The 22222-nt window shown below is 35.6% G+C and overlaps 1 long non-coding RNA gene across 1 annotated transcript; it reads right to left on the bottom strand.

Moving 5' to 3' along the window:
- Positions 1-1925: 1925 nt before the first annotated feature.
- LOC127872959 (uncharacterized) lies at positions 1926-4902 on the bottom strand. The gene is made up of 4 exons (XR_008045855.1): positions 4781-4902; positions 3127-3229; positions 2432-2465; positions 1926-2035 (listed from the first exon to the last, which is right to left on the bottom strand). It is a non-coding gene; the product is annotated as an uncharacterized LOC127872959 (long non-coding RNA).
- Between the last annotated feature and the right edge of the window lie 17320 nt (positions 4903-22222).

Below are 22222 nucleotides of genomic sequence, written 5' to 3'. Positions count from 1 at the left end.
ACATCAATGCAACGTCATGTTGTTTGAGTATTGACTATATTATTTAAATGTATGTTTATATCATATATAAATTTTGAATTAATTTGAGTTTTTACGTTAATATTTAAAACTACGATACTGTGAATTTTGAATTCAAACAGAAAGCTTTACTTATGAAAATGACCGATGTATTATAATTAATTATAATTATAATTATAAATAAATTAAATTTAATAAATTTGTGTTTGCACCGATAATCCATTTATTGCCAAGATCAACGTCAAATTTATATGATCCATATATTTATCTATAATATGTTTGATATAACAGTATATTGATTATCACAAAATTGATCCGATATCATAACAAAATGTTATGATATCCATGAGACACGTGCATTTGTTTGTAACTACAAAGCTATTGGCAACCATTTAATATAAAGGGGACTGTCTCTCATAAACAGACAATTCAGCTTAACATGAAGGATAACTTTTGTATCAGAAGATTTGAATGTTGCATATACTTTTTCATTTAACAGTCACTTTAATGTCATATACACAATTTTCTTCTTTTTTTTTTCTCATTTGATAGCCACATAAATATTACGTACACAATATTCAACTTATAGTCTCGTGAATATTACATACACACTGCGTATTGTTTTAGTCACTTGAATATTACATATAGAATTCTCATTTTAAAGGTCACTTTAATAATACATACACACTGCTCATTTTAGTCACTTGAATATTACATATACTTTTCTTATGTTACGAACACTGGAATAATACATATACATGTACAAAGTTCATTTCACTGTCTATTGAATATTACATGCACAATGACCATTTCACCACCACCTGAATTAAGCGTTTACAAATTTTATTTCGCAATCATGTGATTTAAATTTCCCACAATCTATGTAAAACATGTTCAAGTTTCAACCTCCTTATAATAAAACCACACAACGATTATATCACGCATGAATCTATGTTCAATAACAAACGATGGGTAAGCATTATTGTTTTGTGGTCATCTGCAACTTTTATTAGCACAAACTCCTCGTACCTGATTTAAAAAAGAAGTTTTTACTAATAAAGTCCTAGACGCGGAAGAACCCGGAAAACCCAAGCTGCTGACCTCGACGCTTGACACGGACGCAGAAGGCAGGATATAGGCTTTTGAACACAAGTGTCTTCGATGACTGCCCGCATTTGCTAAATTGATCAAAACACCAACGAGTACATCTGGAACATTACAGCAGCACTTGTTGGTCAACAAGCACCCCTCCTGGCGACCGTTATACGACGAAAGCTGGTTTGGTTTGGTTCGGACACATCACCAGGCACATCTCACTGTGCAAGACCGTGTTCAAGGGCATGCTGAAGAGAGATCGCCGTCGAGGCCGCCAGAAAGAAAGCTTGATGGGCGTCTCTCCCCATGGATGAGATACTCTCAGCAGCCAACAACAGACCTGATTGGCGGAGGATCTCGATGTCGTCGTTTCTGTTTTCCCCAACTGCCTGCCCGGTCAAGGGAATGATGATGATGATGATGCTTGAAACGGTAACACCATGATCATCCAGGCGTTTCAGAGTTCATTTATCAGAGATTGCTTCCCATGATAATCCAGGAGTTTCAGAGTTCCGTTATCAGTGATGGTTGCCCATGATAATCTAGGCGTTTCAGAGTTCCGTTATCAGTGATTGCTGCCCATGATAATCTAGGCGTTTCAGAGTTCCGTTATCAGTGATTGCTGCCCATAATAATCCATGCGTTTCAGAGTTCCGTTATCAGTGATTGCTGCCCATGATAATCCAGGCGTTTAAGAGTTCCGTTATCAGTGATTGCTGCCCATAATAATCCATGCGTTTCAGAGTTCCGTTATCAGTGATTGCTGCCCATGATAATCCAGGCGTTTCAGAGTTCCGTTATCAAAGATTGCTGTCCATGATAATCCATGCGTTTCAGAGTTCCGTTATCAGTGATTGCTGCCCATGATAATTCATGCGTTTCAGAGTACCGTTATCAGAGATTGCTGCTCACTCCAATGCACCTTTAAATAATGTGATAAAAATAATTGTTGAGTTAAGAGCTGTACGTTGGTACATAGACCACGATAATCGGTCTTATGCTGTATGCGGCTAGCGTAATTGCAGACCAGCTTGCGAAATGGCTGTAACGTCTCTTCAGCGAACATTTTCATTTGGTTTAGCTCATGAAAAGACTGCGCGAACTGGTCTGAAGATATGATGGTCGAATATGGCATATTTTTAAGACGAGACTCATATTTTATTTTCTTGACGTAATATGTCAAACAAACACAAGAGGCTATTTAACGACTGATTCATTATAAATCACTGTGTAAAATATATGTGTATTGTTCAACATGTTTAATTTTTGTCTTGATGCGAGATTATTAACAGTGTGAAATGGTAGAAGCACAACATACCGGCAGCGTAATAACGTAAGACAATCGCCGTTTTCTACAATGAAAACGTTGTGTACAATCATAACACTATTTTTATGTTGCAAGCATCAAACACCAATATTACGAGGGTGAGGTATATTCTTTAGTTTTATGTTTGCAAACTAAATGTGTGTGTTCTTATGATTTTTCAATTACACGTGTATGGACGCATTGCATGACACGTTTAAATAAGTGAATATTTGCTTGTCTTAAAACATAAATTCATCCATATTAAAGTAAATACCTCCGTATTATCAACATAGTTATAAATAACAATTTATATTTAAGATGTTATAGCATTTAAAAGACGAAAGAAAAATTAAGCATCTATACCACAGCGTGATAAATATGTATTTGCATTAAGCCCGCTTTTCACAGAGCGCGACTCATTTAATCTACCACGTTGTTTTAAGTAGGAATACAAACGAGTAGTTCGATCTACCGGTTTCTTGTGAAAAATTGACATGACATAAATTCTTAGGAAGTTAACTTTAATTAAAGGCCTTTCTTACAAGGTTCAAGTTCTAAAGGCTTCATTTCCAACCATAAGATACAGATGAGCAGCAAACAGCATAAAACCTGAACAGACTGCGAGTTTCTCGCAGGCTGTTCTGTCTTTATGCTGGTTGCACATAGCCATTTTCACTTTGCATCTGAGTGGGAGAGGGATAACTCACATTATTCTTCGAACACGTTTAACCACGATCAGTCCACCGCCCAGCGTTAAAAGGACACTTGCTGCAACTCCTATCCACATCGCGACACAAACATCTGGAGTGTCTGAAAATAAAATGTTGCCATAGCAACAATTACAATGACATCTAAACACCAATGTATCTTGTCAGAAGTTGCGTTTCAATAACAAAGATGTTCAACATCTAGTAAATTAGCTTCCGCACTATAAAACAGATTAATATTTATAAAAATGAGTTTCAGTAGCATGAAAGATGTCCAACGCCTTATTCACTATATATCATAAGCTTATGCTTTTAATAAATCTCCATTTTTCGCATATCGATCACAACAAAGATAGAAAACGCTTGATATGATGTGTGTCTATGATTATTAGATCATGTATACCTGCGACGATACTGAACGAACATGCATAAAGCCCCGTTTTCCCAAAGCGAGCCTCATTATAATATCTCAATCAAGTGTTTATAACAACGACTAGAAATAACTTCCGTGGTTTACAAAACACTATTGACAGAAGAAGTGAGGTGAATACGACGGCGATAATTTATGTCGTGTGCATATAATATTCCGGATATGGGCCTTATTTATGTTCCCATTTCTAACCGATAAGCCCCAAAACAGTATGATCTAAACTAGATAGCGCAAAAACGCGTACTAGTGGTTTGTTGAATGGGATATCAAATCATGCCAGATATATGTCTAAGACACAAGACAAGCAAAAACTTTCCCAAAAGGTAATATACATTGTATTCAGCTTAGTGAAATAACACTAAATAAGAAAACGTATTACCGTTTAAAGATCATCATCAATCTTTACAGGAAACGTAATAAGGCGCTGTAGCGCTTTTGAAATGGGCCGTGCTCTGTGAAAAAGGGGTTTGATGCATGTGCGTTAAGTGTCGTCCCAGATTAACCTGTGCTTTCCACACAGGCATATCAGGGACGACACTCTCCGCTTTTATGATATTTTTTGTTTCAAGAAAGTCTATTCTTAGCAAAAATGACGTAAAGGAGGAAAGTGTCCTCCCTGATTAGTCTGTGCGGACTGCACAGGCTGATCTTAGACGACTCTTTACGAACTTTCTCAGAGCGCATATATATTATTTCAGCCGAGTTCGAAGCAAGGTGAAGTCAGCACAGGCTCATCAGGAAATACACTTTCCACGTAGACGGAGTAAATAATTAGAAGAGACATCCTTTACATGAAAAAATAATAAATACGGAACGTGCCGTTAATGATCAGCCTGTGCGGACTGCACTTTACCCACATTCGTCAAGCCCAGTTTTCCAAGTGCGCGGCTCAAATAAACATGCTGCCCAAATTAGTCTAAAGTCGTACTGCGAGTATTTTTGTTGACATGTTTCGTTTAAAAAAGTATTCAAGCCAAACCTATATTTCAACTTGAACAGTGTTAAAATCAGAAGCTTAAGACAGAAACATACGGTTGCATAGAGGTGACATTCACTCCTCCTTTTTAAATTGCACTTCTCTTTTTTATATCTCGTGGCCTCGAGAGGAGTGCAATTTAAACAAGAGGAGTGTAGGTCACCTCTTTGCCACCGTAGAAACATCATATTACACCATTTAGGATTTTTTTTTATGCATACAACTTCTCTATACGGAAGCACAGGTACCTGGGGCACAAGAGCCGTTAGCAGACGCAAGCATGCGCAGAACACCGTTCCGGTCACGTGACTGCAGCTTAATCAAATATATATTATGTGGGTTGAGTGCTTCTAATACATAGGAGGTCAGCGTGTTGCTGAGGTTGACGTACGTCCCGAGACCTGAAATGAAACGACATGTCTCTTGTTGAGCGTGCAACTGTGGTGTGAACATGTATGCGTATGAAAAAAATTATAAGCCTCGTAATAGGAAAACTACCTCAATGAATGTGCGTAAAGTGTCGTCCCATATTAGCCTGTGCAGTCCGCAGGGACGACACTTTCCGCCCTAAGTTCCGTCCGCGAGATACTTCCTTTAAACGTTTCGTCCCTGAGGACTCTATGCCTAACGGACAGGCTAATCTTGGACGACACTTTTCACACATACCGGTACATTAAGCCCAGTTTTTCCAGAACGCGACTCAAACGCTTATCGGATGCCACAGTTGTGTGCTGATCAATTTTGACACATTTCAAATAAGGTTTTGAATGATACGTCTCATTGCTTTGTTGTCCACGACACCGCATCAAGAAAAAACGCACACATCAATTAGGGTTTGTAAACAAGTGATTATAAAATGTAAATGCAAAATTCGCAACTGGCTTATGAGTTATTTATCATGACAGCATATCAGAGTGCCGTTAGCAAAAAAGGGACACATTATATTTACTTTTTTTCTGATTCACTTTTTGTGAAGTATGAGGTTCAAAGCGTTGTTCAACCGGTTTAAACCTAGATACTTCTCATTGACCCTTTGAAGCAGTTTTTTTAACCAGTTTAAACCCCAACCTTTTAAATATTTTATGCCATATTGTATGTTTTAGCATGCATTACATGGGTAATGATCCAATTGCAATAAATAAATTACTAGCGTGCATTAAAAAGAAATTCTTTCCTGATAATGTTTCTGGTATTTATTTATTCCTTTATTCTACAAAGCAAGGCACTAAATTATAGTCCTTTAAAAACAGTGTCAACCGATACGACAATAGCAACATACCTGTGCAATTAGCACCCTGGTCCGAACGTTGGCAGTACCTAAGCACGAACTTGGATATGAAGTATACTGGTTCCACCTGGCCGCACGATGGCGTGGTCCATTGCACGAGAAGCGTTCGTGAAGGCATTCCATCTGACGTCACGGTCAGCGCCATTGACAGTTTTGTAACCGCTGAAATTAACCCATTTATGCCTAGTGTCTAGAAAGAAGGCCTTGGCAAACAGCGTAGACCCTGATGAGACGCCGCATGATGCGGCGTCTCATCAGGGTCTGCGCTGTTTGCTTACAGGGATTTTTGTAAGAAATATTCTAAATAAAGCATAAATATACTAGACATCCCTAATTTTGGAAATAAATTGACCCAGTTTAGAAGGATGGGAGAGTCCACTAGGCATAAACGGGTTAAGAAACGCTAATATATTAAGACTTTAGTTAATATAAGCCTCGCTCTGTGACAACGGGGCTTAAGGCATGTTCGTAAAGTTGGCCCGAGCAGACAAATCAGAGACGATTGTTTCCAATTAGACTAGGTAGAAAATACTATTTTTAAACGAAAAATTAAATGCAAGTGTCGTCATTAAGAAGCCTTTGTGGACGTCTCAATCTAAGCTTGGACGACATTTAAATCTCGTGAATTAGAATATGTTTCCTCAAATGGAGTATATTCAACTTTATTGTGTGATAAATTGGACACCACGTGACTCAAATGACTTAACTGGAAACAATTGAAGAATAGGTTACACATACATGTAGCTGATATTTGTTGAAAAAATATATTCCCAAAAATGTACGTTAAGTGCATTAAAAATAATAATCGGTCTATTGATCAATAGTAATTTTTATGAAATAGACATCTATAAATCCCAAGCAACTTTCGTTTTTACGCAAAAATGCACTAAACAAATTGTAATTCTTATTTATATTAAAACAATTAAAGCGTAAAACTTATAGATTTACCCTCTGGTTTATAATAAATGCACTTTCCCCACACTATGCCGCCTGTGTCATACGCCATGCCGACCCGGTAGCGGCCTATTTGGTAGTCCGAGGAGAGATGCAGACTTAAATGGCTGCTTGGTACAGTCACAATAGGCGAAAATTGCTGAAAAGACACCAACAGTTCATGTAAATTGCTGTAGAAACAACAACAGTTCATATGCACTGCTGTAAAAATACCAACAGTTAATATATATTGCTCTAAAAATACCAACAGTTCATATGTATTGATGTGCAAAGACCAACAGTTCATTGCTGTACAAAAACCAACAGTTCATATTCATTGCTGTAAAAACGCCAACATTTCATATGTATTGAACATCCTTCTTAATTTACTTGCAATCTTTTTCTAGCGGATGAGCCTTCATTTCAGTAATGACTTTTAAGTTTTAACGATTACGAATATGCGAGAATGCTTCCATTTTAAGTCAACGCATTGATAATTCCGCACAGTCACTTACATCACACTCGCCAGAAGTATCCTTTAAGCACTAATAAACACTTGCACGAGAGTCAGCTGTATTGCGCGTGTCTGTCACAGAGTGTGGTCCTGTCCATGACACGCTGAGACTAGAGTTTACGTCACGGTTCACTTCCGCGATAACCTCGCTGATAGGAAAATCTTCAAAAATGTAAACGATAAAAAATCGTCTGAATACTATGAAAGGGTATAAGCATAACTTGAAAGGCTATTGGTGCCTTCGGTCGCTAATATTCATTTTATTTTAGTATGAGCAATGCTCTCCCTGACTTCGGTGAAATATACATATTTATTATACTTAAGTATACACATGTACTTAAACAATGGCGTGTAATTATTGAGATTACGTATGATCTTACAATGAAATGTCGGCCATGTATAATTAACTTATAAAGTGTCGATCGTATATTGATCCTTTCTTCTAAGCCTATAACCTTCAATGAATACAAAAAAACACAAAATAAAATTCAAATTAAAAAAACTCTTGGAAACATGGGGCTCAATGCATGCGCGGACAGTGTTGTCCCAGATTATCCTGTGCATTCCGTACATTCTAATCAGGGACGACACTTTCCGCCTTGACTAGATTTTCACTATGAATATACTTTATTTAAACGAGTAATACCATTACAGCGGAAAGTGCATGACGTGATTATCATTTGCGGACTGCACAGGCCACTCTTGAACGTATCTTTGACGCACATGCATTAAGCCCTGTTTTCCCAAAGCGTCACTCACATGTTTTAAATTTTTATTCTGCAATATTACCTGAAGTGTTGATGTCAATTGGAGATTCATCCGACCAACCCGCGGAGTTCCCTGCTTGTAAGTTAACCGTATACCGCCGCCTGCACGTCAATGTCACGTGATAACGAAACACGTGACCTGGGACCGAGTATTTCGAGGAAAACTTGGAAGCAGAACTAGTGGTATTCGATACCGCCAAATTGAATTGCAGAATAAGACCGTTCTTTGCCTCTATCCGTATATCCTGCAAACAGGCTTCGAAGTATATGTTTGCTTCTAATTTCAATTTTATTTTTAAACTATGTTATACTATTTCTCAGATTGTATGAAAGGTAAAACGTACTTGCCTATACATATATTATATTTTTGATGGATAGATATTGACATGGCTTATATGCCGCTAAACTACGCTATTAAATGTACCCTTATATACATTTTTGCAGCTATTTCGCCATACAATTTTTTCCGCATACTTCGACTTGAGGGAATGAGTAAAAACAAAAGCTTCTTAAAATTAAAGTTGGCAGTCAATCAAAGCTGATTTTAAAACCATTTACTCTTTACCGACACGTAGATAAATCCTTAAAATAACCCTAAGGACAGCGTGTATCGCATTGCTATAGCTGATTTTAATCATAATGTTCGGCAGCTGAAAAACCTAGAAATGCGATACTTGTTAACCATAAACTTGTTCAAATTAACCTAGCCATTTTCTTGACATTTGCTTACGACGAGATGTGTTTAAACATATGAGCCGTGCTCTGTGAAAAAGGGGATTAATGAGTGTACGTAAAGTGTCGTCCCAAGATTAGCTTATGCAGTCCGCATTAACTAATCATGGACATAACTTTCCGCTTTTATGATTTTTTTTTACGGAAAGTGTCGTCTAAATAAAAAAAACTAGTCTATGCGGAAAGTGTCGAACTGCACAGGCTAATGTAGGAGGCACTTTCGCGCATGCTTTAAGAACCATTTTCCCAGATCGATGCTCGTATTCATCATGAAACATTAACCTTCCAATAAAGTATCACGTTGCATAGGCGTCTGTCGCTGTGTACAATGGAAAAACAATCGGGACATAACTCTGGCGCCATTGCCGGAGCTGCAATCAAAATGCAGACGTAAACAAGGTGCGCAATCTTGATGGGAAATCTCACAACTTACAATGTAAACTTTTCTGCTGAAACAATAGGATTTATAAAAAAAACAATGAACCTATGACTTTGTTATATAGGCATGAGATGACTTATTTATGTGGTTTTGTAATGTAGCACACGTTAAGTAGTTAAGTTACGGAACCAGCAGGTAATTGACTGGTAATTAATCTTACAGTGATGAACAGGAAGACATGGTTACATAATTGAATCGTTTTACTGCAAAACCCATTTACAAACATCCTAAACGCTCAGTGAATTTATTTTGTATTTTGATTAAGTGATATAAGCACATATGTCTCTGTTTTACAATCCATATCAAAACTTGAGTATGTAATTTTTTTTTAAATAAAATATTGTTCATATGTTGTTTCATGAAACGAAAACATTAAACGTAAGTTTGAGCCCTTACGTGCTTCGTCCGTCCTCGCTTCATTCACGCTGATGATGTCACTTGGGTGACCGTAGGGACTTCCGGTAGGGTCTAGTTTGCGACATGTCACCGTGAATTCGTATTTTGTGAAGGGAGACAATCCTACAACAACGGTGCTTATACCGGTTGTCGACCTTGATAGGTTGTTTTGAACTTCCCATATAAAAATAACAAATACATAATTATGCTAATAGTAAGGTATGAAATAAATAATATTATATGCCCCATTCCTACTTGCCCGTTCGTTTAACAAAATCATGCATCATATCATTGATATTTTAAGTTTCTATTAATACTTCTATGCAAATATATAAATGACAGATGACGTACCTATCCGGGATTTATTATCAGGTCCAATAACCAGTTCAAACAAGGTATGTCCGTTAATTCAGTAATGGTTTTATATGAAGCTAAATTGAGCAACGTTTTGGGAAAATCGGACTTAATGCATATGCGTAAAGCGTCGTCCCAGAAAAAAACTTTGCAATTAGGGACAACACATTCCGCATAGACTTAAATTTCGTTTGGAAGAGACTTTCTTTAAACGAAAAAATCAACAATTCCGGAAAGTGTTGTCTCTGACTAGCCTGTGCGGACTTCACAGGCTAATCAGGGACAAAACTTTACGCACATGCGTTAGACCCAGTTAGTCCAAAACGAGACTTAACTTATCGGCGATCAACTTTAGTTTTACCTGTCATTATACTGGTCAAAATACATTATGCTTCCAATGTGTTACAATAGCGTTACACTTACTTTCCAGTCTTTAAACCCATTCTTTCTGTACATGAAGTAATATTTTGCCTCCGTCGATCTAGGAATAGGCAGCTGACGTGGCCACATTACGCTAACGTTAACGCTGTGATTGTTTAATACGGTGACGTTAACCTCAACAACAGCGGGTGGCTTCTCTAGAATATTTATATCATAACTATATTTATTTATGTAATTGATATATTAAACACAATATTTGTATTTTTTAAAAGTAGTACATTGTAATTATGCACATACATATTCGCTTTTAATTATTTCAAGTTCGTTGTTATTAATTTTTTTATGTCTTTAAATTTAAGTGTTTTTTTTAAATTAAGTGCACATGAAGCCACGAAAAACCACGACACTTATCACCTACTCAACGTATAACGCTTAACATATGTGTTAAGCAAATATTTTCTATTAAGTTAACTACTATGTTATATATTCTATAATGATATTTTTCAAATAAAACATATATCGATACGAACACTTAACATATCTAACACCGTTTAAAATCGCTTATAATTTATGTCATCATAATAATATAACCCGTAATATTGGTTTGACCAACCACAATCAATCGGATCGATCTGCCATTGCTCCTCAAATATTGTCGTCTTGTTTTTCAGCATTACGTGCACGTGCAGGATGAATGGTTCCCGGAAATCAAGACAGTCTCCCAACGCCGGGTTGTATGCGCATGCACAGGAAGTAGGCGTGACGTTTTGAAATATGCCCCAGAAACCATCACTGGTCCTATGTTAGATATTAAGGCCGTTTATATGAAAAACCATAACACGTATAAATGTATGTAAACACTAAACGTATTTCATAGAACTTAACTTGTATTTTCTGTAAACAATTTGTGGCTTTTTGTCCAAGTGTCAATAACTGAATAATTAAACATTTGCCTGTGTTTGCCGCTTATAATATATAACAATAATTTGTGAAATCAAAACTATACAGTAGTGTTGTTGTCTCAAATTAACAAAGCTTGTCACACCTTTTAACAGGCTTGCTAGTATAAGCCCTACGAAGATTATATAGCTTGCAGCCTGCATTGTTTCGTTTCGTTTCGTTTCGTTTCGTTTATTTCAATATGCACATATTCACAACATGTGAATAGAATGAGCAAATACAGTTTATATAAAATAAAAACAGAGTCACGTCACTTACAGGAAACAACAATAAATTACATCTAATAAGGTGTGTGAGAAACATAAAACATGCAGGATGAAATATCGGTAAAAGTTTGTTATTTCTTATAGCCAATTGGACCAAGTTTATGAATAATAAGATGTTTACTTGTAGGTTATCATAATTAATTTATTTTAACTCGGATTCCTGAGTGTTTGTTTTTATAGTATAATGTAACCTTTTTTCATTGATTTAACACTTTAGTGTATTTTAACCGTTGCTCTCAATTAGGCGATACCGTCATGGATTGCGTGTAGTTGTATTGAAACACGTGTGTAACGGTTTTGTAAATCGGGGATTTAATCATTTAGTTACGTATTTTGTAACGTTTAGGGCATAATTTACGATGTAGCACAGTGGATTTGCTTGTAAGGAGTTCTTCGTGATTCAGGGAAAGGTATTATGGCTATTATTTTGTTAAGGTTGATTTAGGATCAAAGCATATCCAGACAATCAATAATCAAGCAAAGAGGAACATAATGTCAATTTTTTTCAGTTTCAACGCATATTTCTTCATTAACATAAAGGAGAAAGAGCATATATACACGTTAACATAAATACAGAAAATGTGAATCCATGGAACTACCCATTTGTATTTTAGAAGTGAAGTCATCGCAGCGCACTTCGGCTGAAAATAGAAGGGCATAGCATATTTTTCAAATGCAACGACGCGTATTCACTGTTTGGAAATAATTGACATGTGTAAGTTGTTTATTGTCATGTGTTCTCAAATGCAAAATATCGTCACCGATCGTCAAACTAAGATGCTGCTTAATTGTGGAAAACTAATATTACAATATTCACAACATCTTTATTCCGCAAAGTGCAATACTAATATGTGAATGTTCATGTACATCCTCATTATTCCGTGTTCATTATTAATCTAATATAGGAAAATTTACGCACAACTTTAATACTAAGTGTGCAACATTATTATAAGAATATTTACGCGAAATATCATTATTAAGTGTGCAATACAAGTACTATAAGACTATAAGATTCATGCAAACCTTTATAACTCATTTTGCAATATTATTATAAGAATATTCTTGCGAAATTTTATTATTCAATATTTTATAGTAATATAAGAATATTCATGCTCAACTTTCTATGAGAGTGAATAATTCAACATATAAAATGTATCTTTTTCGGAATTAAAGATATAAGACCGCAGGGCTCCAGATAATTTTTCGGGCAGTGAGGTATTTCACCACCTGTTTGTTTAAAGCTGGAGGTATTTTACCCCTTTAGAATTTTGTGTTGGAGTATTTCAAAATCTGAAAGGGTAATGAGAGGTAAAGTCTTAAGAACCACTCTAAAATATTATGTTCAAGAAGTATTTTTTAAACAATGGAATAGTTTTTGCTAATTTTTGTTAACTTGTTACATTTATTAAAAAAACGAGTCCAAAACCAGTGGGTATTATAAAAAGGAAAGCAGATACTTCCACAAACTTTGAACTGTGCATTATTTGCCAAGACAAAAAGAAAAATTATATCATACGAACTAACCCAACACCTGCATTAAGACAAAAACTAAAAGATAGCTATGCCCTGCGCCGAAAATATCATTATACAAATTATTTATTAACACTTGATAGATTAGAAAGATTCATAGACTCTTGCAATTGGGCAAGTAGTTCTGATCTAAAATGGCAGAAACGTTGTTACAGTGCCTTTACGTCAGGAACTAATATATCGCGCATTGAGAGACGATATCACGAGCTAAAGATCAGTCATACAAATGAAAATCACGATGAAGAACAATCAACAAGCCAACTTAGACGGTGATCAAATCCTCCAATCAGTTGGTCAATATTAATGTTCTGTCAGGCGGATACCAATGAAACATTACACGAAGTTCAACAGTTCTCCCGACTAAGTGCTGTTTTAAATCGAGTAAATTGTGATGATATAATGAGAGATCGTCTTTCGGGAATATGAGATCTTATGGCTGCTGAAGGCAAGTATTAAATCCGATATTTGAATGAATTCAAGCGGAGAGCAAATGAAAAGTCGTCCTCTGCAAAAAAACGAAGTTGACGCTGCTATGGAACATTTGATTGAACAGTTAGATGATGGACTAATGCATGGTCATGTGTTTGATATGGTTATGGTGTGGAAAACATATACAAATATTAAACAAAATATTGGTTTTCAAATTCCAGCTAGATACATTTTGCGTAGACCATCATTTTATTGTGACATAGAAGCAAGGCTCAGCGAAAAAGCTAAGTTTGTCCGTCCACTCAGACAGCATATGGCATTGCTTATGTACCCATATGACAGTTCTGATTATATGATAAGTCGTTCGTTAAACCATGAACCTGGGTCCGATCTATTTGCTTGCAGTTCGGAGTAGGAATCCGAGAATTTATCAGATGACAGAGAAAAAAGTAGCGAACGTGTCATGCAAGACACAAGTCTCTTTCGAGAAATGATCCATGTCTCTCTTCAAATAAGAAGTGACCTTGAAAAATCTCCCGAACATGAAGCAAAGTGGCAAAGTATCAACGGAGGGAGTGTGCAGAACAATATTCCAAATAGTTTGTACTTGTTTCTGGTTACTTTGTTTGGAGGTATGTCGGCAGTGGAAGAAATTATGAGTTCAGAAACATATGAAGAAAGTGACACAAATATTCAAAGTATTTTGAGTGTTGCCCAGAATATTATTTACGGTGTCTATGAAGGGAAGGAACTGACTTCTTAACATGTTGTAATTGGGCTAACGCCGCATCAAGCAACTCGCTCAGAAACACTTGCAAAATGGTTCCATGCAGCCAGTCAGTGTATTCCGATAGTTACAATAAGAGAATTTGACAATGCTATTGCTAATAACCCACTAGATAAGTACAGATAAAAAGGGTATTTATTCATTCGCGTCGGGTGTCTTTACACACTACTCGTGCGACAATATAGATGTATTCGAGTGAACCCTTGATGGAAAAATACATTTCACAGTTATGGCATGGCAACCTCAAACAGATGACCAAGAAACTCTAAAAGTAGAGTTTGTTGAAAATATTGATAGCACAAAGGCCATTGACAAAGAGCTAATGGATGTATACCAAACCATCGAACACTCCAACATGTCAGCAAATAAGCGTGCACCGCCAACATAAACCTACAAGGCTCTTGATATGAAAACTTGCACAATCGATACGATAATAGTAACAGATTACAACGTTTTGGCGTGGCTAATTTCTCGACAGTCATCATCTGGAAAACAGTCTGTACCGCTCTGGGGGGCATATAATGAAGTAACATATCAACAAAGTCAAAGTGTTACGAAACCAGGAATCCTACCTATGAGTACGACACAATCATCGTAACTATCATAAATAGATTTGAAGGAATAAGTATGCATGTTGGACAGAAATACACTGTTATAACTGCTTACCAGCCATTATACAGCAAAGGCAAAAAATTGTATGTTCAAATAAAAAACGTTTCAAGATTGTTATTTTCATGATGGAAGGACTTCATGTATGCTTCCATTTCCTTCGCGCGATCGGTCAACATATGGAATGTTTAGGATTGGAGGACATATTTTTTTAAGCAAGTGTATTTGGACGTAATGCTGCTGCTAAGGTTATGGATGGAAAGGCATATTATCGTGCGGTTAGGGGCCATATGCTTGCATATGAGGCGATTTTGAGGATAAAGTTAAGGTATGTTTGTAAGTGGTTAGAATCTAGGAAAGAAGAAATCCCAGAACGTGAACATGAAGTAAGACAGTTAGAGGTTGCTTTTGAAATGAAAAGTCGCTTGAACCAAGATGATATTCATAAAGCAAATAATAATCTTCTTGAGGCAGTCAAGGAGAAAAATATAGGTTAATTACTAGTTAAATTCGACAAAGAGAAAAGTAAAGTGAAGAACTTTTCTTTCTGGAATGCCTACCTTCATTTGGTTGACATCCTTATGAAGTTCATTAAAGCCCAAAGAATAGGCGATTGGCTGTTGCATAATGAAGCCTTTTCCGAGATGCCGTGGATAATTGTGTACGACCACACAAACTATGCCCGTTTGGGTCCTGTATATCTAGCAGAAATAAAAGCATAAGAAAATGCAGCACCTGAAGTGTTTCAAAGAGTTAATTGAAGGTCACGTTTTAGTCAGGCTGAAGGAAAAAGCATTAAACGGAGTACTTGTCGACCAAGCTACTGAGTGGATAAACAGAACGTGTAAAACGACAGGGGTTATTATTGGAATAACAAGACAGGACCAGGCAAGAGATATGATCTGTATTACATGGTTAGTAAGATCTTACGTTTCCAATAGAAACATGAAATTGTTCAATCAACATGATGATGACGAAGATATTGGAATATTCAAGAATAGAGCAGATGGAACTCGTTCGAGAGTTTCTTCAGAGAAAGAGTGCATCAAGAAAATGATGCAGCTCTTTGGTTCATATGATATATTTGGAATACGAATATTGAATATTATGAATATGAAGAGGAGAACAGACTGTTCTCAATAGCATCTAAGGACGTTGCAGTTTATGAAATCAGAAATGATTTATTAAGCTGTGAAAGTCTAGGTAAAAAATTACTCAAGGAATTTGCAGAGAAAAGGCTGAAAGAGTAGAATGTTAAATTTTATGCACCTATGCAAAAGGTACAGTTCAAAACATTTGCATATCTCTATAAGGAGACAGTCAGTGAAATGCAGAAAGTGACAAAGACTTTAAAGGCTGAAGGTAGCTAATGCAGAGACTTTTGAACGCAGCTAATTCAGGGAGAGCCGTAGAAGCAGCATCTTAACTAGAACAGGAACTTTCTGATGTGCCATTATCATTTGCAAAGGCTAGTGGGTAAATGCATAAAACCCTGACATCAAACATACTCCAAGTGCTTAAAAATGCAATGATATAGTAATTCCTCAAGTTGTTCCAACAACAACTGATGCAACATGTGCAATAATTGATGGACACGTTATATATACATAATACAGAGTTTAGGTAAGCCTAAGGCCTGTTAAACATTTGGACAATATGCGACTATTTTTGTAACATCTGTTTTAAGGCATTTCAGCGCAAACACTGCCCGAGTTGATGTGACTTTGATCGATACTTTGGAAGAAAATCTATCAAAGAAGTAACGAGAGTTAAGAGGAAAGAAAAGCGCCGACCTTTTAGGAAGTCCAAACGTTCCTCTACCGCAAATATGGGAACAGTATATCACACACGATGACAGTGGATTTCCAGGTGAAGTTGATTCAAAGTTTAGTACTTTTGATGCGACAAACCTATGTGTAAATCATGAGGAGGCAGATACGCGGATGATATTGCACACAAGGGACACTATTGATAGAGGCTACACGCGTTTAGAAGTATATTGTAGAGACACTGACGTTCTGCTATTGTTAATATACCAATTTGGAGCTGACGCCGAGGTATACATGATATCTAGTACAGGCAAACAAATAAAATGTTATCCTGTGCACACAATTTCTGAAAAACTATGTGGAAATGTCAGAAGGAACATTATGGGGTTTCACGCATTGACAGGATGCAACGCCAGGTCTGCTTTAAATGGAATACGTAAGAAAACCGCTTAGGTGAAGAATATCGCACAACCTGATGTACATTGGAGGGTGTTAGAAGAGATGGGGACGCTCTAGCAGTTTCTAAATTTCTGTGTGTGCTGTATAGATGTCAGGACCACGCACCAAACATTGACACATGTAGGTATCGGTTATTTTTAAAAGCCAGGAGGAGTTTGGATGTGTTACCCCTACAAATAATGCGCTTGAAATCCACAACCATAGCCACTTTCCCGCTTAGCCCTGATCAATTTAACCGTCCACGACGGGCTTACGGATTAGTGCAAGATACAAAGGAAGCTCCTCTTTAAGGCGAAAGCTCGTCTCTGATAAGCCTATGCGGGCTGCACCGGCTAATATAGGACTAAACTTTGGAACGCACATGCATTTAGCCCCGTTTTCTAAGATGCTCATATGTGATTTGCACTTTTTTATTGATCCGATGCATGATTGAGCATCTCTTTAGATGGTTGTTCTGAATAGTATCCCTATTATCTCTGACTAAATGTATCTTGTTCTGTGAAAATTCGGCAAAATGCATGTGCGTGAAGTGTCGTCCCAGTAAAGCCTGTGCAGTTCGCACAGGCTAATCAGGGACGACATTTTCCGCCTAAATTGGATTTTTGCTAGGAAGAGACTTCATTTAAACGAAAAATGTCATAAATTAAAGCGGAAAGTGTCGTTCCTGATTAGCCTGTCGGACTGCACAGGCTAATCTGGGATGACACTTTACGCACAAGCATTATGCCCAGTTTTCTAAGAACGCGACTCATATTGTGATGGTTGATAAGAGTCAATGTGTGGAAATAATAAGTCACATATTTCAAACATCATACAGATTTTGCAAATAACAGATAGCACATTCTTGCAAATAGTTCTTACGCTTTATTGGAAATAAAACAAGTGCACGATAAGAACAAGCGGTTTCATTTTACATCGAAGTTTGCAAGCTTACCCAACTTTTGTTTACGTATAACTCAATGAACAGGTTTAAAACGTGGATAAAATGGACATGCACGTATAAGCATTATACCATCGAAATATTCAAAATAGCTCATCATAGCTAGGTTAAGAAAGCTTGACTTGATTAAAAAATATGTAGATGATACACTTCTTTAAATAACCATAAGTGAAGTTATACACAGTTCAAGTAATTATATCGCTGTATTATACTTAAACCGTGTGCCATTCGGAAATATGTTTATCATTCAACTGTCGTGCCCGACATTGTCTTTTAGAAAAACTAAAGAAAAGTTATTGACTGTCTTCTGTGTTTTCAAAAACATACTTTACAAAGACACTTTAATTATGCGATTTATAAACCCGGTATCAGTATTAGATATTAAAGATGTCCCATTAAACATTATATTCAATGTTCAAAACTCAATAGTGAGGAAGTAACCCTTAAACTTATTTGTCCTATACAGTGTAAATGGAAATGTAAACGTATACAATAAGATACAAACACCTTCTCTCAGCCCTAAACATGTCAAAATATGTGAACATTTCCATTAATTTCTGATAACCTTAATGGATTAAATATTCCTCCCAAAATCAATATATTTGAAGGCATTTCAAAACCGCTCATAGCAATTTGGATATGGTTGAATATTGTAACCTTTACACGTAGCCCAAGGCTTCCGATGATTTGGCAGTATTGATAAGATATGAAAGCAATTTACTGTAAATCCATATCAAATTGTCAAACACTACAGTCACACAATGAGTTCGACAGAGCAGTTATCAAATCAATATAATAAACCTCCAGGAATACACTGGGGAGGGTAAATTTATTTGTGAAGCTATTGAAAAGTTTGAGAACTGAATAATGTTTCACCGTCATAATTGGAACACAGATCATTTTGAGGTATATAATTTCCCCTATATTTATTTAAATTATGTTATCAACTGAAACGATCAACCTAGCAGGATAATTTCTGTGTCATTATCGTACTAAAGAAAATTATGCTAATAGATACGTTTGCAAGTTTTTAAACATAGTTTTCACATTCCAACAATATTTGAAGCATATGAAGAAATGTAAGTATTCACAAACGCTCTCGTAAATATAACACGTAAATAGCCGTAAATCGGGTGTTAAATAAGTATTGTCGTATTAATTGAACGTGTTCATATTTTGCATCGATTGTTTTGCACTAAAGCATGGAAGCAAAACCAATGATTATGATTATTTCAAAAACATTTTTTTATAATTACTATTACTGTTAATATCTGCCTAAAAAACCCTCTTGGTAGCATAACAATAATAGTGCATGAAATATAATAGCGCTATTATAGTAAATTTTCTTTTTTTGTATACATTTGTTAAACATATTTATTCATGTTTCGATAATGGTTTTTCTACATTATAAATTCCAAGTTTTTCATAAGGATGATGATGATGATGATGATGATGATGATGATGATGATGATGATGATGATGATGATGATGATGATGATGATGGTGATGATGATGATGATGATGATGAGGATGATGATGAGGATGATGATGATGATGATGATGATGATGATGATGATGATGATGGTGATGATGATGATGATGATGATTACTATGACTGTTAAGTGATGACGTAAGAAAACGCTTCTGGGTGATCATGTGTATGAAGAAAAAGATGATGGTGGTGGTGGTGGGGATGACGATAATGCTGATGCTGCTGCAGCTGATGATGAAGAGGAGGAGGTTACTGCGGCTGTTGCGGTTGAAAGCGATAATGATGTTGCTGCTCATGCGGATGAAAATAAAGATGAGGACGATGATTATGATGATTTTGATCATAATGATGATAGTGTTATGATGCTGTTGCTGCTTCTTCTGCTGATCATGACGTTAATGATCAGAATGATGATCAGGAGTACGTTTACAATATAAAAAAAATCTGCTGTCCGGATTATGATAATTATGATGTCGCAATGAATCATTATCAGCTACCTTAACATCATAATTATCATCTACGTAATCCTCGACATCATAATTATTTGTGTGAGAGGAGAGTTATTTATCAAATACATTCATCAAGTAGCATTACAAGATTGTGTTAACATTGAAAACGAAACAACGTGTTAAACTCTTTATTACCGACCGGCACAATCAAATGAGTGGCTCGGCACGTGCCTAAAGAATAACGACTACTATTATTACAAGTATTTGCTCTACACGTTTATAGGCGATTCGATAAATGAGACATTTTATTGTCTGCCAATCGTTGTGTTTACATTATTTAAAATTTTAGATTAAAACAACAATAACAAAAATAACAACGTGTATTAGATTGAAGTCAGAATGTATTAGGAGACAAGTAGCACTTTTATGAAGAGACACTATGAAGAGATATTGATTTTGATCATGATGATGGTTTTGTTGATGCTGTTGATGCTGATGCTGATGCTTCTGCTCATAATGATCATAAAGCTAAGAACAATGATCAGAAGTAAATAATAATAATTGTTTTTTTATAATGATAATTATGATATTGCAAGAAATCATTATCAGCATAATTAACATCATAAACACCATCATCATTTTCCTCGCCATCATTATTATCTGTGTAAGAGGAGAGTTATGATCAAAAACATGCATCAAGTAGCATTACAAGATTGTATTCACATTGAAAACAAAACAGCGTGTTTATCTCTTTATTTAAGGCCGACACAATCAAATCAGTTTCTAGAAAATTTAGTTAAAATAATATTAACATCCGCAAATTAAACACTATTGCTAATATTTATTTTAACCGGAAATTTATCGACACGTGCCAAAAAAGTAACGACTTTTGCTCTACAGGTTAATAGGCGATTCGATCAATGAGACATGTTATTGTCTGTAATCAATCGTTGTGTTTACATTACATAAATTTTTATATTAAAACAACAATAACAACAACAATAATAACAATATGTATTTGATTAAAGTAAAAATGTAATAGGAGACATATAACATTTAAATGAAGAGACACTTATTAAGAAAGACCAAGATAAAATAAAATGCGTAGCTTTCATATCTTTTTATTATACCAAATGGATAAATTTATGTTTAACTCATTAATGTCAAGATATATTTCTGAATATAACAGTTTTTACGAAAACCTAAGAACACGAAATATAAGGAACACATTAAAAATATACATGTGTTTTGGATGCAATTCCAAAAATGTTTCAGGCTACCACTTCTGGGCCCTTTTACATAACAAATAATAACAAAAATAATACACACGGGGGTGTCACGGCTGATACTATCAAACAATCCATTCAAACAGGTCGTTTATGCAATTGTATCGTTTACCTATACGGCTTGAATACAATCGTGAGTATATATTTTTGAGTATTAAAAATACGTTTAATGGTCATTCTACAGAACGCTTTGAAAACAAGTATTCCATAACAAATCAAAATGAACCCACAAAGTTACAGGGTCGAATCAGAGACATAAAGATCATTACACTTGACACAGAGAATACAGAATTATAATAAGTTATTTTCAATAAAAATATGTTTGTGTCTTAATTCAAATGCTGGTTTAATACACATATTAATAATGCTCGTTTTAAATATAAAAGCAGTTTCAGCTTTTCAAAGATGAAACATTGGCTATTGTATACTTCATGTAAACGTTTAAACATAACCTTTTTGAGTGTCACTGTATCAACTAATAAACACTTCTCAAAATTAATGAAAACAAGAAAGTTGAGTACATTTTTACAAAATGCAATTCTGTTTAGAAATATTACTTAATGAACAAGGTACTCATCAATTTTTGTATTCTGCTAATATATGTAAACATAAACAGTTCTTAAATAACGCATTTTACGTCCAAACGTATAAAAGTAATTTAGGTCGAAATCGACATTCGAAAATTATAACAATATTAAGACAACAACAACTAATTAATTTAATTCGCAGAACTTGATGGATATGAGTTCCTATGTCATGTGCTAATTAACTTAAATAGTGTTTTTTTTAATGCTGCTATATGAAATTCATAGCCGGATTCATTTGCATTAATGGAATTCGAAAATAATTTTTACACTGTTGAGCAGCGATATTTGCATTAATAAAGGATCTCACAAATTTGTATGCGACG

This window comes from Dreissena polymorpha, chromosome 3 (genome assembly GCF_020536995.1).
Source record: "Dreissena polymorpha isolate Duluth1 chromosome 3, UMN_Dpol_1.0, whole genome shotgun sequence".
Lineage (NCBI taxonomy): Eukaryota > Metazoa > Mollusca > Bivalvia > Myida > Dreissenidae > Dreissena > Dreissena polymorpha.
This window is presented reverse-complemented; position numbering and strand designations above follow the sequence as displayed.